Here is a 12,370-nt window from a genome sequence, read left to right as displayed (position 1 = left end):
AAATAGTACGAAATACTTTTCTTAGATACAAAAAAATGCTTAATAGTCATGATCTCAATATTAAAACTAAAATCCGTTTTGTAAAATGCTATGTCTGGTCTATACTTCTATACGCCATGGAAACCTGGACTTTGAAAATTGCTAATGTTAACAAACTCGAAGCATTTGAGTTATGGATTTATCGGAGAATTCTCAAAATTCCATGGACAGATCATGCTACAAATAATGAAGTGTTGCGAAGAATGAAGTGTGAGAGCGAATTGTTGACAATTATAAAAAGATGAAAAACAGCTTACCTGGGACATATTATGCGAAATTCAAAATATGAGTTACTCTAAATGATTATTCAAGGAAAAATCGAAGGCACACGCGGTATTGGTAGGAAACAGTTTTCATAGCTGCGAAACATTCGTCAATGGACTCAAATATGAGAGGTTGGCAGCCTTATAAATATAGCTAGATGCAGAGAGCAATACGCAGAAATAGTTAAAAATTTGTAATTGTGTTTATTAAAAGCTAATCAAACAATATAGTATTATGTTATGTTATTAGGTTATAATTATTATTAACATATGTTATAATTAATCAATATAGTATTATGTTATGTTATATGATCACCAATATTCGAAATCGAATTGGCAAATAAAGAAGAAGAGGAAGGTATATTCAATATTGAATACACAACATAAAACATGCAAATAAATACAAAAATAAAAGATGTGCGTGAAGATAGCGTCGACAATAAAAATACAGTAAACCCTAATTAAGGAAAAATTTATTATTTTATTAAAATAAAATTAATGCGGCATTAAGAATTACTATGAAGAAAATTGAATTTGTAAAAATCAGTCCCAAAAGATGGGTTCACTAATTCAATAATAATTTTTAAATTAGAGATACTATTTTTGCTTTTATAGCTTATTTGAAAGAGGATAAAATTACCTTTCATATAATGCAAAGTTTTGTATAAGTTGTTCGATTAACTTCGGAGTAGTTTTGCGATGAATGTAGAGATGTCATTTTCAAACATTATTTAATTAAAACTTTATTACTTAACCAAATATTATGAAATAAAAAGCATATAACAGCAAGAAATATGGTTGTTTTTCTAAATATACTTAGTTTAAATTTTTCCTTAATTAAAATTCACTGCATTTTTCATGCTGCGAAAAGTTCCAGTTCCATTTTGAACTTATCGTCGACGCTATTTTTCAGCACATATATAAAACAGAAAACAAACCCCATTAAATATGTAAGTAAGATAATCATAACTCTTAAATTAATACGAGTAAGTTGTCCAATAAAAAAGTGAACCTCAAAGGCTAAGCAAAGTAAATGCAAAAGAGAAGAGAAATGACTGAGCGATAGATAGAGATAAACAAAGAACGGGGTACTAGCTCCCATTTGAGTAGAGCACTGCGACCATCTTTTGTGCTTCAACAGACCCTAACTGAACAGAAGACATTCCGCCTTCCGAATGAAGGCTAAAATGTCGGCCGTTGAGGACCTCCTAATGTGGGAAGAGGAGAGCAATTCCCGACCCAGTGACCTCCTCTTAGCCCAGAACAAGGCTGGACAGTCACATAGAATGTGGCTGGTTGTCTCCTCTGCTTCTAAGCAGAGTGTACAATCTATCTGTCCGGACAGATCCATTTTGTTGAGATGGTAACGTAGCCCGTGGTGACCCGTTAGATCTCCTAACAGCAACCTCAACTCTGTTCTGCTGAAGAGGGATATCTTATTGTAACTATAGGGATGAACCAGCCCTTTAGCCTGACGGTTACCTCGACTGTCGCGCCAGTAGCGACTTCTCTCGGTTGAAATCCAATTATTGATTATAGACCTAGTTGTAGATCAACTTAATCCACAATAAGGTTCTGGTCCACAGATTTGAGTGGCAGATCCTGCCCGTGGAAGGCTGTCGGTAGACTCATTACCATTGATTCCTGTGTGACCAGGCACCCACCACAGCAACACTTTATTATTGCTTGCAGCTGCTGCAGTGTGTCATAGCAGTCTACTAGAAGCTTTGAGAAAAATTTCCAGGAGCTTAATGCTTTGATTGCTGCTTGACTATCTGAATAGATATAGATTCAGGCACCTCGATGGCGTGCTTGGAAGACAGTGGGCCATATACCCAGCGCGAGCGAGATTCTGGTGTTGGGATCAAATATTCCAGCACCAACTCCTTCATTGGTTTTTGAACCATCAGTGTTCCACGATATCACTTTTGGTTCAAATCCAGGAGTATCATTTACCCAGTCCAATCGATCGGGTATAAGGACTTCGAACTTCCTACCAAAGCGAAGTTCCATGTTCATGCGATATGTCAAATCGCAGATCACTATGCCAGGAACTAGTCTGCCAATAGAGTTCTGATGCTTGGTAACCCTAATAAAGCGAAGTATTAAAAGTTCTCGAGCGCGGGGTATTTTTTAAAATCTATTGGTATAATTGTGTTTAATTGGTGATACTCGGAAATTTTCTAACAATTAAAAGTGTCCGCTAACGCAGTGCAATTGAGTTCAGTGAATTAAGTGAACCAATAATTAAATTTACTTTGTAATTTAAAGTGAGACTTCGACAGACAAGAACTAGAATTACAGTTCCTGATAAAAACAAGCGAAAAGTATTTATATTCGCCGTGTTATATGCCGATATTATATATTCGCCGTGTTATATGTCGATATTTAAGTCGAGCTTTCAAACTAATTATTAAACTTTGGTAAAGCGAACGAATTTTTTGTTTTTAAGAACGGGGGTTGTTGTCATCACTATACGTGCTTGGGTGTGGAATGCCTGCAACTGGACCGTAATTAAACTGAAACAATAACTTTGAATTGTTTTAAAATCAAAGCTATTAATCTTCGACAAAATATAACAAGGGCGCCACCTATAACTGTCATTTGCATAAGAGATCAGTAACGTCAAGAAGTCTATTTCGCTTCATGGAAAATACAAATACAACCAAGGCACAAATAACAGAGGAGAGTCATCAGCTCAGACAAACACCTACAAAAGTTACAGCAAAGCGTATGCGAAGCAGCCCTGGTGAACAACAAACTATCAACACAATGAATATACAAGATATGAAGGCGATGTTTGCTGAACTTTTAGATGACAAAATGAAAAATTTGGCAACGAAAACGGATATAGAGGATATAAAAGATAAGTTAGTAGAAAATGCGAATCAAATTCAAAGTCTGAAGGAAGAAAATGCTAAGCTTAGAGAAGAAATGCAACAAATTAAAGAATCGAAAGAAGTTGATAGCAGGCGAATATCACATTTGGAGAACCAAAGCAAGAGGAAAAATATTGTAATCCGCGGCCTAGCTTGTGATGCCAACCAACGGACATTCGATCGTGTAACTCAACTATGCAACGAAGTTCTAAATATTCCAAGCCCACTGCCGATAGCTTCGGTAAGAAAGTTAAGCGAGTACGACGGAAAGGTGAATGTCGTTGTAGAGTTGGACACAGCAAACTCTGTAGAAAAGCTGCTTAGTAAAAGTAAAAATCTAAAAGGGTCACAAATCACTTTAGAACGGGATCTTGATGCTGGTAAACTACTACATAAAAAACTTATGTTGATTTTAAAACAGAAAATTCTCACAGTAAGTAAAGTACACAGGGTCAGCGTTAGAAATGAAAAATTAAGAATTGGAGACTACTGGCTAAGATGGAACAATAAAAATGAACTTGTTTGTAATGATCAAAAAGGCGAAATGGTTTTAAAAATATTGTATAAAGAATTAGCTACAAAAATAGATATTAATTATGTAAATCTTTTAAAAATATTAGAAAAGAAATAGGGACGCGCTGTCTGCGGAGGAAATGAAAATAGTAGTACTAGTAATATAGTTAATAATTTTAGAAACTTGCGTATTTTGTCATACAATATAAACGGTTTAAAAAATAAAATGATCTTTCCAGATTTTTTCGAATTCGTCAAAGGCCATGATATATTTTGTTTTCTAGAAACACATATAGAGGAGAAAGACTTGGAAAACTATAAAAAATTTTTCTCGGGTTTCGAATTACATTTCAAAAAAGCTACTAGAACAAGTCAATTCGGCCGTGCTAGTGGTGGAGAAATGTATGGAATTAAAAAAGAACTAAGGAATGCTGGCTTTATGTATTGCTTTGAAAATATAAATAATATTAACATTATCAACATAAAAACAAAATATATAAATTTCAAAATAGTCCCGTTATATCTAAACTGTAACGATTGGGAAAATAATTTCCAACAACTGGCAAATCATCTGGTGGAGGAAAACGTTGAAAATACAATTTTAATTGGCGATTTAAATGTCAGAATAGGAAATATACAGCAAAACATTGAAGAAATATTTTTAAATGAATTTAAATCAGGCGTTGAGTGTAGACAATCAAAAGACGTAGTCGCTAACAGCAGAGGAAAAAAGTTTATTGAGCTGTGCTGTGATTATGGCCAAATAGTGCTTAATGGAAGAACGGCAGGAGACATAGAAGGCAACGTCACATATATAAGTAGTAATGGTTCTGCGGTAAATGATTTATGCACAGTTTCACAAGAAATGCTGACATATGTAGAAACCTTTACGGTAGAAGAAAGAGAATGGTCCGATCATATGCCTTTGGTGATAAGTTTAAAATTGCAATGTGAAATACAACAAAACACGGAACGAAAACTGCTTCCGACCCTCAAATGGAAAGATGCAAATAGGGTTCAATATAGCAAAAAACTTAAGGAAAATATAAGGACAAAGCTGCAAAATAAAACACATCTAGACTTATCAGATTTAACTGATGTTATACTAAAATCTACTCCCAAAATACGAAAATGTAAGGGATTCTATACCAAAAAATCAAAATGGTATAACTTCCGATGCTTTGTCGCGAAGAAAAAAGCTAAACACTTGTTGAGAAAATATAGAAGAACAGAGAGCAGCGCTACTAGAGCAAATTACTTAGAAGCAAATAAGAAATATAAAGATGTATGTCTGAAAAGTAAAGCTGAATATTATAGAAATCTAGAGACACGTATAAACACAATTAAAAATGGCAAAGAATGGTGGAAGCTAGTTAAAGAGCTAAGAAATAGGCCTTTAATAAATGAGGTACGAATTGCACCAAATGAGTTTAAGACACACTTTGAAAATCTTCTTAATCACACGCAAACGGCGAAAGATGTGCATTATGCTCCAAACTTTATAGAAATAGACGAGCTCGACAAACCTATAATGGTGGGTGAGATATTGCAGGTCTTGAAAAAAGCGAAAGACGGAAAAGCACCAGGTTTAGATAGAATCCCTTACGAATTTTACAAAAATGCAAATACGGAATTTTTAGAGCAACTCGCGAAGGCATACAACCAGATGTACGACTCAGGAAGGGCAGATTCAAGTTCTGAACCGAGTATAATATTTCCAATACACAAGAAGGGAGATAGTTCAGTTGTAACCAATTATAGGGGTGTGGCATTTATGAACACAAAAGCAAAAATATTGATGGGTGTGCTCAATGAAAGATTATCCAGTTGGGTTGAAAACAATAACATCATGTCTGAATACCAAGCAGGATTTCGTAAAAACTATTCCACGGTTGACAACCAATACAATCTAACATCCATCGTAAAGTTGAAATTTAATGAAAAAAAGAAAGTATACGCTGTGTTTATAGATCTAAAGGCGGCTTTTGATAAAATCGCTAGAAAATTACTTATGTACAAACTGAGGAGCATAGGCGTTTCAAGCAAATTTGTAGATTTTATTGAGCAGATTTACGAGACGACAAATTCGGTAGTTTGGAACGGAAGCGAAGTATCTGACAGTTTTAGCACAATTTCTGGTGTCAAACAAGGTTGTTTGCTTTCCCCCCTTCTGTTTGCGTTATATCTCAACGACTTACACGATTATTTGGACGGTGGTTTGCAGGTGGAAGAACTGAATATAAGGCTGTTGTTATATGCAGATGATATAGTCATCTTGTCCGATGATGCAGAAACGCTACAGAAAATGATATGGAATCTTGAAACATACTGCGACAGTTGGAATTTAGAGGTAAATTTAGCCAAATCGGCAGTCATGGTGTTTAGAAAAGGCGGTAGGCTGTCTAGTAGAGAAAGGTGGACATACAAAGGGGAAGTGCTTAAAATAGTCGCTGAATATACATATTTAGGGGTAACGCTCACGCCAAAAATGATATTTAAAAAACACCTGGAAAACAGGAATATATCTGCAAAATCAAGCATAAATGCCACTTGGAGTACGTATTTAAATAACGATAAAATTTCAATCAGGGCAAAGTGGCAAATGTTCAATGCTATTTGTAGAGCCATACAAGGCTATGCGGCGCAAATTTGGGGGAGTGACATGTTTAGCGAAATAGACAAATTACAATGCTACTTCTTCAAAAGAATTTACAGGCTTCCCAATTTCACTCCAACCTACGCCATAATGCTGGAATCAAATATGGAAAGCGGGCATTTGTACACAATGGACTTGCATTTAAGATACGTCTACAAGACTTTGTTTGAATATAATGAAAGGAGATTGCCAAGAATATTGTCACAAAAAGTTCTGCAAAAAAATGTATTTTGGGCAGAGAGACTAAACGTTTTGGGAAATGAGTCAAGCCTAGTTTGGAATGATGAAACAACAAGCCAAGAATGGAAGAACAATAATTTCGTATTATTAAATCACTTAAAAGTGGAAAACAGAGTAAAAATGTGGCGAAAAGCATTGAGAAGTGAAAGCCGAATTTATAAGTACCTAGACCATAACTTGGGGGCTCAATATTTTACAGAAAGCTTCAGTCGTGCGCACATAATGTGGATTTTTAAGGCGAGATGCGACTTAATTCATTTAGATGGCAAATACAATAGAAACTGTACACTGTGCAATCTCAATGAAACGGAAAGCATACAGCACTTCTTAGGCCGCTGTCCTATATTAAGGCCGTTTAGACGAATTTGTTTTGAGAGAGAAACGTTAGTGGAAGAGGAAGTAATCAATGTGCTTAATGGGGAAAATGATCCTAACTGGAAAAAATTGATTAACTATATTACTAGTGCTTTAAAATACAGAAAACTAATTATAAATGAATTTAATACTTTTTAATTAATATTTAAAAGCATATACAATTAATTTAAATTCTGTATAATTCCTTTTTGTATTGTAAATATAAATTAAGTTTGTAAATTTAAATTTTGTAAATTCTTAATTTTAATTTTGTAAATTTTAAATTTTAATTTTCTAAACGTTATGCAAGAAAGTAAATTTATTTTAAACCAACATCTCCGACAGACGACTATAAGTCATTGTCGTATTCTTTGTTTGTTCAATTCAATATTTTTAAGTAACTATAATGTTTTTAGACTTAAGGCTTATTACTTATTTATGTTAAAAAATTTTTTTTTGAAATTGAATAATAAAGAATCTAATCTAATCTAATCTAATCTAATCTAGAGTTCTGACAGTTGAGACTTCCGTGCATGTTGATGACAGTGTGTAGCTTAGCTGCACTCGTATCTACCGTCTTTTTAATAAAGAAATGCAGAGGGGTAAGTCCCACTATGGATTCCAGTGCTGATATGGGACATGTTCGAATAGTTCGCGTCATAGCGATACATACGAGTCTTTGCAGCTTATTGTATTTGACTATTGCAGCCTTTTATTGCGCTTTATTTCACCAAACAAGAGCTGCGTAGGATACAATGGGTCTGACCATTGTGCGGTATAACCATTATATAATTCTAGGACTTAAGCCCCAGGTTCTACCATATGAGGTCCTACATGACCACATGACCCGGGTGGCTTTGTCTATTATCTTATCCAGTGAGTGTTCCAGTTAAGACGCTTATCTAGGGTGACCGCTAAATATTTGACTTCATCGGAGCATTCGATAACCGTATCTTTAATAGATAGGGACCAAATATTTAATTTGTACCTTCTGGAAAATGGTACAATAACAGCTTTTTTGGGTTAATATTTAGGCTTTCTTTGGTACACCAGTTCGAGACTTTGTGTAAGGCCGCCTGTAATACATCTGTAACTGTGGTATCAAATTTACCAGAAACAATGATTGCCAGGTCATCTGCGTAACCTATGACATGATATTCATATCTCTCCAGTTTAACTAGTAGGTCGTCGACTACGCTGGTAGTCGACGACTGATGAGAGAACCCCATCCTGGGGGCAGCCTCGTATAGCATTAATGCTGGCGATAGTGCTACCTTACTTGGAAGATATGTTCCTATCACACAACATTGTACATAGGTCTATATCTTTACGGGCCAGTGCACCAGATATGGATTCGTAAGATGTATTATTGAAAGCTCCCCCTACATCCAGAAATGCACATAAGGCGATCTCTTAAGATTGAAAGGTGCTTTGCATTTTGCTGACTATATGATGCAGCGCGACCTCTGTAGATTTACCTTTTGAGTAGGCATATTGGGTGGAATAAAGTAGGAAAGTTAGTTCCAATTTATTCCGTATGTGCAGATCAATCAGTCTTTCGATAGTTTTCAATAAGAGAGACGTGTAATGTAAAGCGTAATATATGTTTTTGTCTGATGAGAATAGCTTTTCCCTGCCTAGTCGAGCATGCATCCAAGTCCTACTGATGCAGTCAAGATCAAGTTATGAAGCGGCTTGTTACCGCTGGTACCTAGGCCAGTGTCACGTGGCCAAAAGGGTGTGAGAAAAAGTCAACAACGCATAGGTTTGCAGTCATAAGTATATTCTTCTTTTTATTGAACAATTATTTGGGTATTTAAACAATTTTCTTGTTCGTAGCGCTCCCATGACTCCGCCTCTTCATTCCAGACAAAATTTGGAAAAGTATAAAGGCAACCAATCAAAGTGATTGCTGACCTTGAAGAATGCATTGCAATGCGACTACACTGTTTACTCATTTAGGTCAAACGCCAAAGTTATTATTAGAGTGCTTTAACAATGTTGTTTGCACATGTTGATTGCAACATAGGAAATATTGTTCTTGAATGTATTGCCACATGTGTTCAGCAATCATCAAATATTGGAACAGCGTGTGGCAATAGTTTCGTTGGTAATGCGAAACTCTTCTGTGTATGTCGCTTTGCTTATGCTTCTTGTGTGGTATGCATGAAATGTGACTAATTCATAAATTTGCTTATTGTTATTTATGAGTGCTGGTAAGTGGCTTAGAGGTTGATCCACTACATATGTAAGACTAATGGGTATGTAGGACTAAGGTTGGCCCATCGGTTTATTACCAAGTTTGGGAATAACGATAACGTTCACTCCTCTCCAGGAATGTAACCCATAGTAAAAGAAGCCCTAAAGAGTTTGATTAATGAGTGTATAATGATATCTATGCAATTCTGTAATAAAGCAGGATAGATACCATCGCTTCCAGGCGCCTTAAATGGTTGAAATGAGCTGATCGCCCATTTCACCTTGTCCCTGTCGATAACGCCAGATAGTGCATATTCCTGACTTGTGGGAGCAGTAACTTTTCTATATGAGTGTGATGTTGTTGGTCCGGTTACGGAGCCAGGGAAGTGTGTTTGCAGGAGAAACTCGACTGTGTCTTCACGAGCAGTAGTGAAGGAGCCGTCGGGTTTTTCAAAAGGCCTACTTCATTTGTTTTACTGCCATATGTCAAACTTGTAAAACATTTCTTAATATTTTCATTTTAAAGACTTCTGATTTCTCATCTATTTTTTGTGTAGCATTATTAAGGTTTCCTTTATTTTGTATTAAACGTAATTGCTGCCAATTTTTGCGAAATTTTACTTTATAGACTAGGTTTTAAATTTCAAGCGGATACATCTTATCAAATTGCTTAGTATTCTGCAGAGGTGAACTGCGCTATGCCGATTTTTGAATCAAGCTCGTAAAGCAGTGCTTTTCGCTCGCTTTTGCCTTAAAATAATTGCAGATTGTTAGACGGTTTGTTAATGTCGGTTTTGGTTGCGTAGATAGTATGTTACATCCATATGTAAGTAATATAGGTGAATGGTCAGAATTTAAGCCGACTCCAGCTTTAACTTTAATGTGCCTTTTTTGAATTTTATTTACAATGAAAAAATCAATGACAATGAGAGAATTTCAAAACCTGTGGCCTAATAAGCTTTAAATAGTTCCTTTCCGTTTGTGGAATTTAGTCTTGAAATCATCATGAATTATAGCTTTATGTTTGTGTAATTTTAGTAGATCTACGGACTATAAATAGACGTTATTAGGATTTTGGAACCACTTCCTTTAACTGAAAGGGTTGTTGCCTGGAGTTTATTTTTTTGATAATGCTTAATGTTGGATTTAATTATAACGGCACTTCCGCCTCTGACATTATTGCTTGGATAAATAGTGTGATAAGTATTATAGTTTTTAAATTTCATGTACGATTCTCTTGTAAAATGAGTTTCGCTTATTAGGCATATGACTATATTTTCTGTCTGTAAAAGTAAAGCTAATTCGTTTTTGTGTTGAAACCATTTGCGTTCCATTTGAGTATTTGCAAAATTAAGGGGTTTACCGAATAGAGCGTTTTGCTCTATTGAATAAGCTCCTGACTAGTTAGCGCTTATTAGCTAGTTGCGAGTTCCACCAAGGAACGTTACTTCTAATTGAAGCATTGCCTGCAACCGTGCTGTTGTTCTCCTGGCAAGAGAAAAATTTGCGGAACCCACTAAGTCCCTGTACCTAAGCCAGTTGGTTTTCTTGGGCCGGTACACTTTTTCTTGCTGCTCGGATATACCGGGAATTTCAAACCTAATATGTTGATGGTCAGAGGGGGACACTTCGTCCGACACTTGCCAATTCCATATAGATTCCTCAATACCTCTGTTGCATAGAGTGAGATCTAATACCTCTTCTCTAATTGCACTAATAAAAGTGGGTTTACTACCTTTATTAGCTATACTTAATCCTAACGACGTAATATAATCTAATAGTTACTCACCCCTTTTGTTATCGTTACTGCTCCCCCACACTGTATGGTGAGCATTTGCGTCACAGCCCAAGATTAGCTGCCGCCCAATCGACTTTGAGAAGCTGATCAGCTGTTGGACCTCCGATGGTGGAATGGATTCTTCATCACCTGGGAAGTAGGCAGAGGCCATGACTATATCTGTGGCCCCTCCTATTGTTGGGACTTCGACTAGAACAGCTGCTAGGTCTCTAAAAATAAAATTAGTTAACGGAAGATGTTTTACGTCTTCACCGAGGCGCTTACCTCTTTCAAGTTCCGCCAAGAAGGTGTCATTCCCTGCCTTTTTGGATTTCGGCGATAAAGAATGCGTTGATTTGACTTAATGTGTGGACGTTAGAGAAGGAAAGTTGTTATGTACAATTTCTTTAATCTCAAGAACTTTCACCGCAAAGAAATTTATTGTTGATACTATACAATAAAACAGAAGTTGTTGCTATCAATATGTAAAACAAAAAACAAAGTATGCTCTGAAATTAATGCTATCATCTCTTTATCCATTCTCTCAAGAGTTTTTGTCCTTCTCTACGCTTCTCTAGTTGCTAATTGTATTTTATATATTTTGTTGGAGATGTATGTAAAATTAAATAAAATTAAAATAAAAAATAGCACTTGTATTAAAAGTACAAGTACAAGTGCAAACTTATTCACTTCAAATTACTTTTTTCTATTACTCTAGAGTTTTATTAGATCCAGTTTTTATGACTATTCGGACCCGAAAATAAAAATATACAAATATGCAATACAAATATTTTGCTTTAGCAGCTCTAATAATACATACAGCGGTCAAAAAAAGAATTCGACATTAACTAAATTTTTGTTAAATGTTGTGATAACAAAAACAAAAAAAGAAAAGAAATATAATGCAGTTTTCAACATTTGTATTCTGTTTATTTGTTTTGTTTATATTTAAAAAATTTTAAAATAATATAACAAAAAAAGCAAAAAAGCGGAACACCAAAACAGAGCAAAAAAAAATTCGACATTTATGCAATAGACTGCAATTTGGGTTAGTAAAAACGGGAAAATCCCAGTTCTTTATTTTCTATGAAGAAAACAGCGTTTGACTCATTATTATAAAATGTTTTCTGCAGTGAAGTCTTAATATTTCCAAAAAGGGTCGTAAGGGAAGAGAAGTTTCTAAAGAAGTTAAAATACTTGTAATTAAACATTATAAAAATGGATTAAGTGAATGGATTTTAGCGTTTGATTTCAAGTGTTTAAATTAACTGTTTTTTAAAAACTATTATTATGAGGTATTTTTTGCGTAACTACATTTTGCAACTGAACTCACAAAGACAGCTAATACTAGACACTCATTTAGGCACTTGTTCATTTATATAATTGTTTTTTTTTTTTTTTAATTTATTTTCTTATATTGCGATCTGTCAATTCGGAATAGACAATGAAC

Source organism: Teleopsis dalmanni, chromosome 1 (assembly GCF_002237135.1).
Source record: "Teleopsis dalmanni isolate 2A chromosome 1, ASM223713v2, whole genome shotgun sequence".
Classification (NCBI taxonomy): Eukaryota; Metazoa; Arthropoda; class Insecta; order Diptera; family Diopsidae; genus Teleopsis; species Teleopsis dalmanni.
This window is presented reverse-complemented; position numbering follows the sequence as displayed.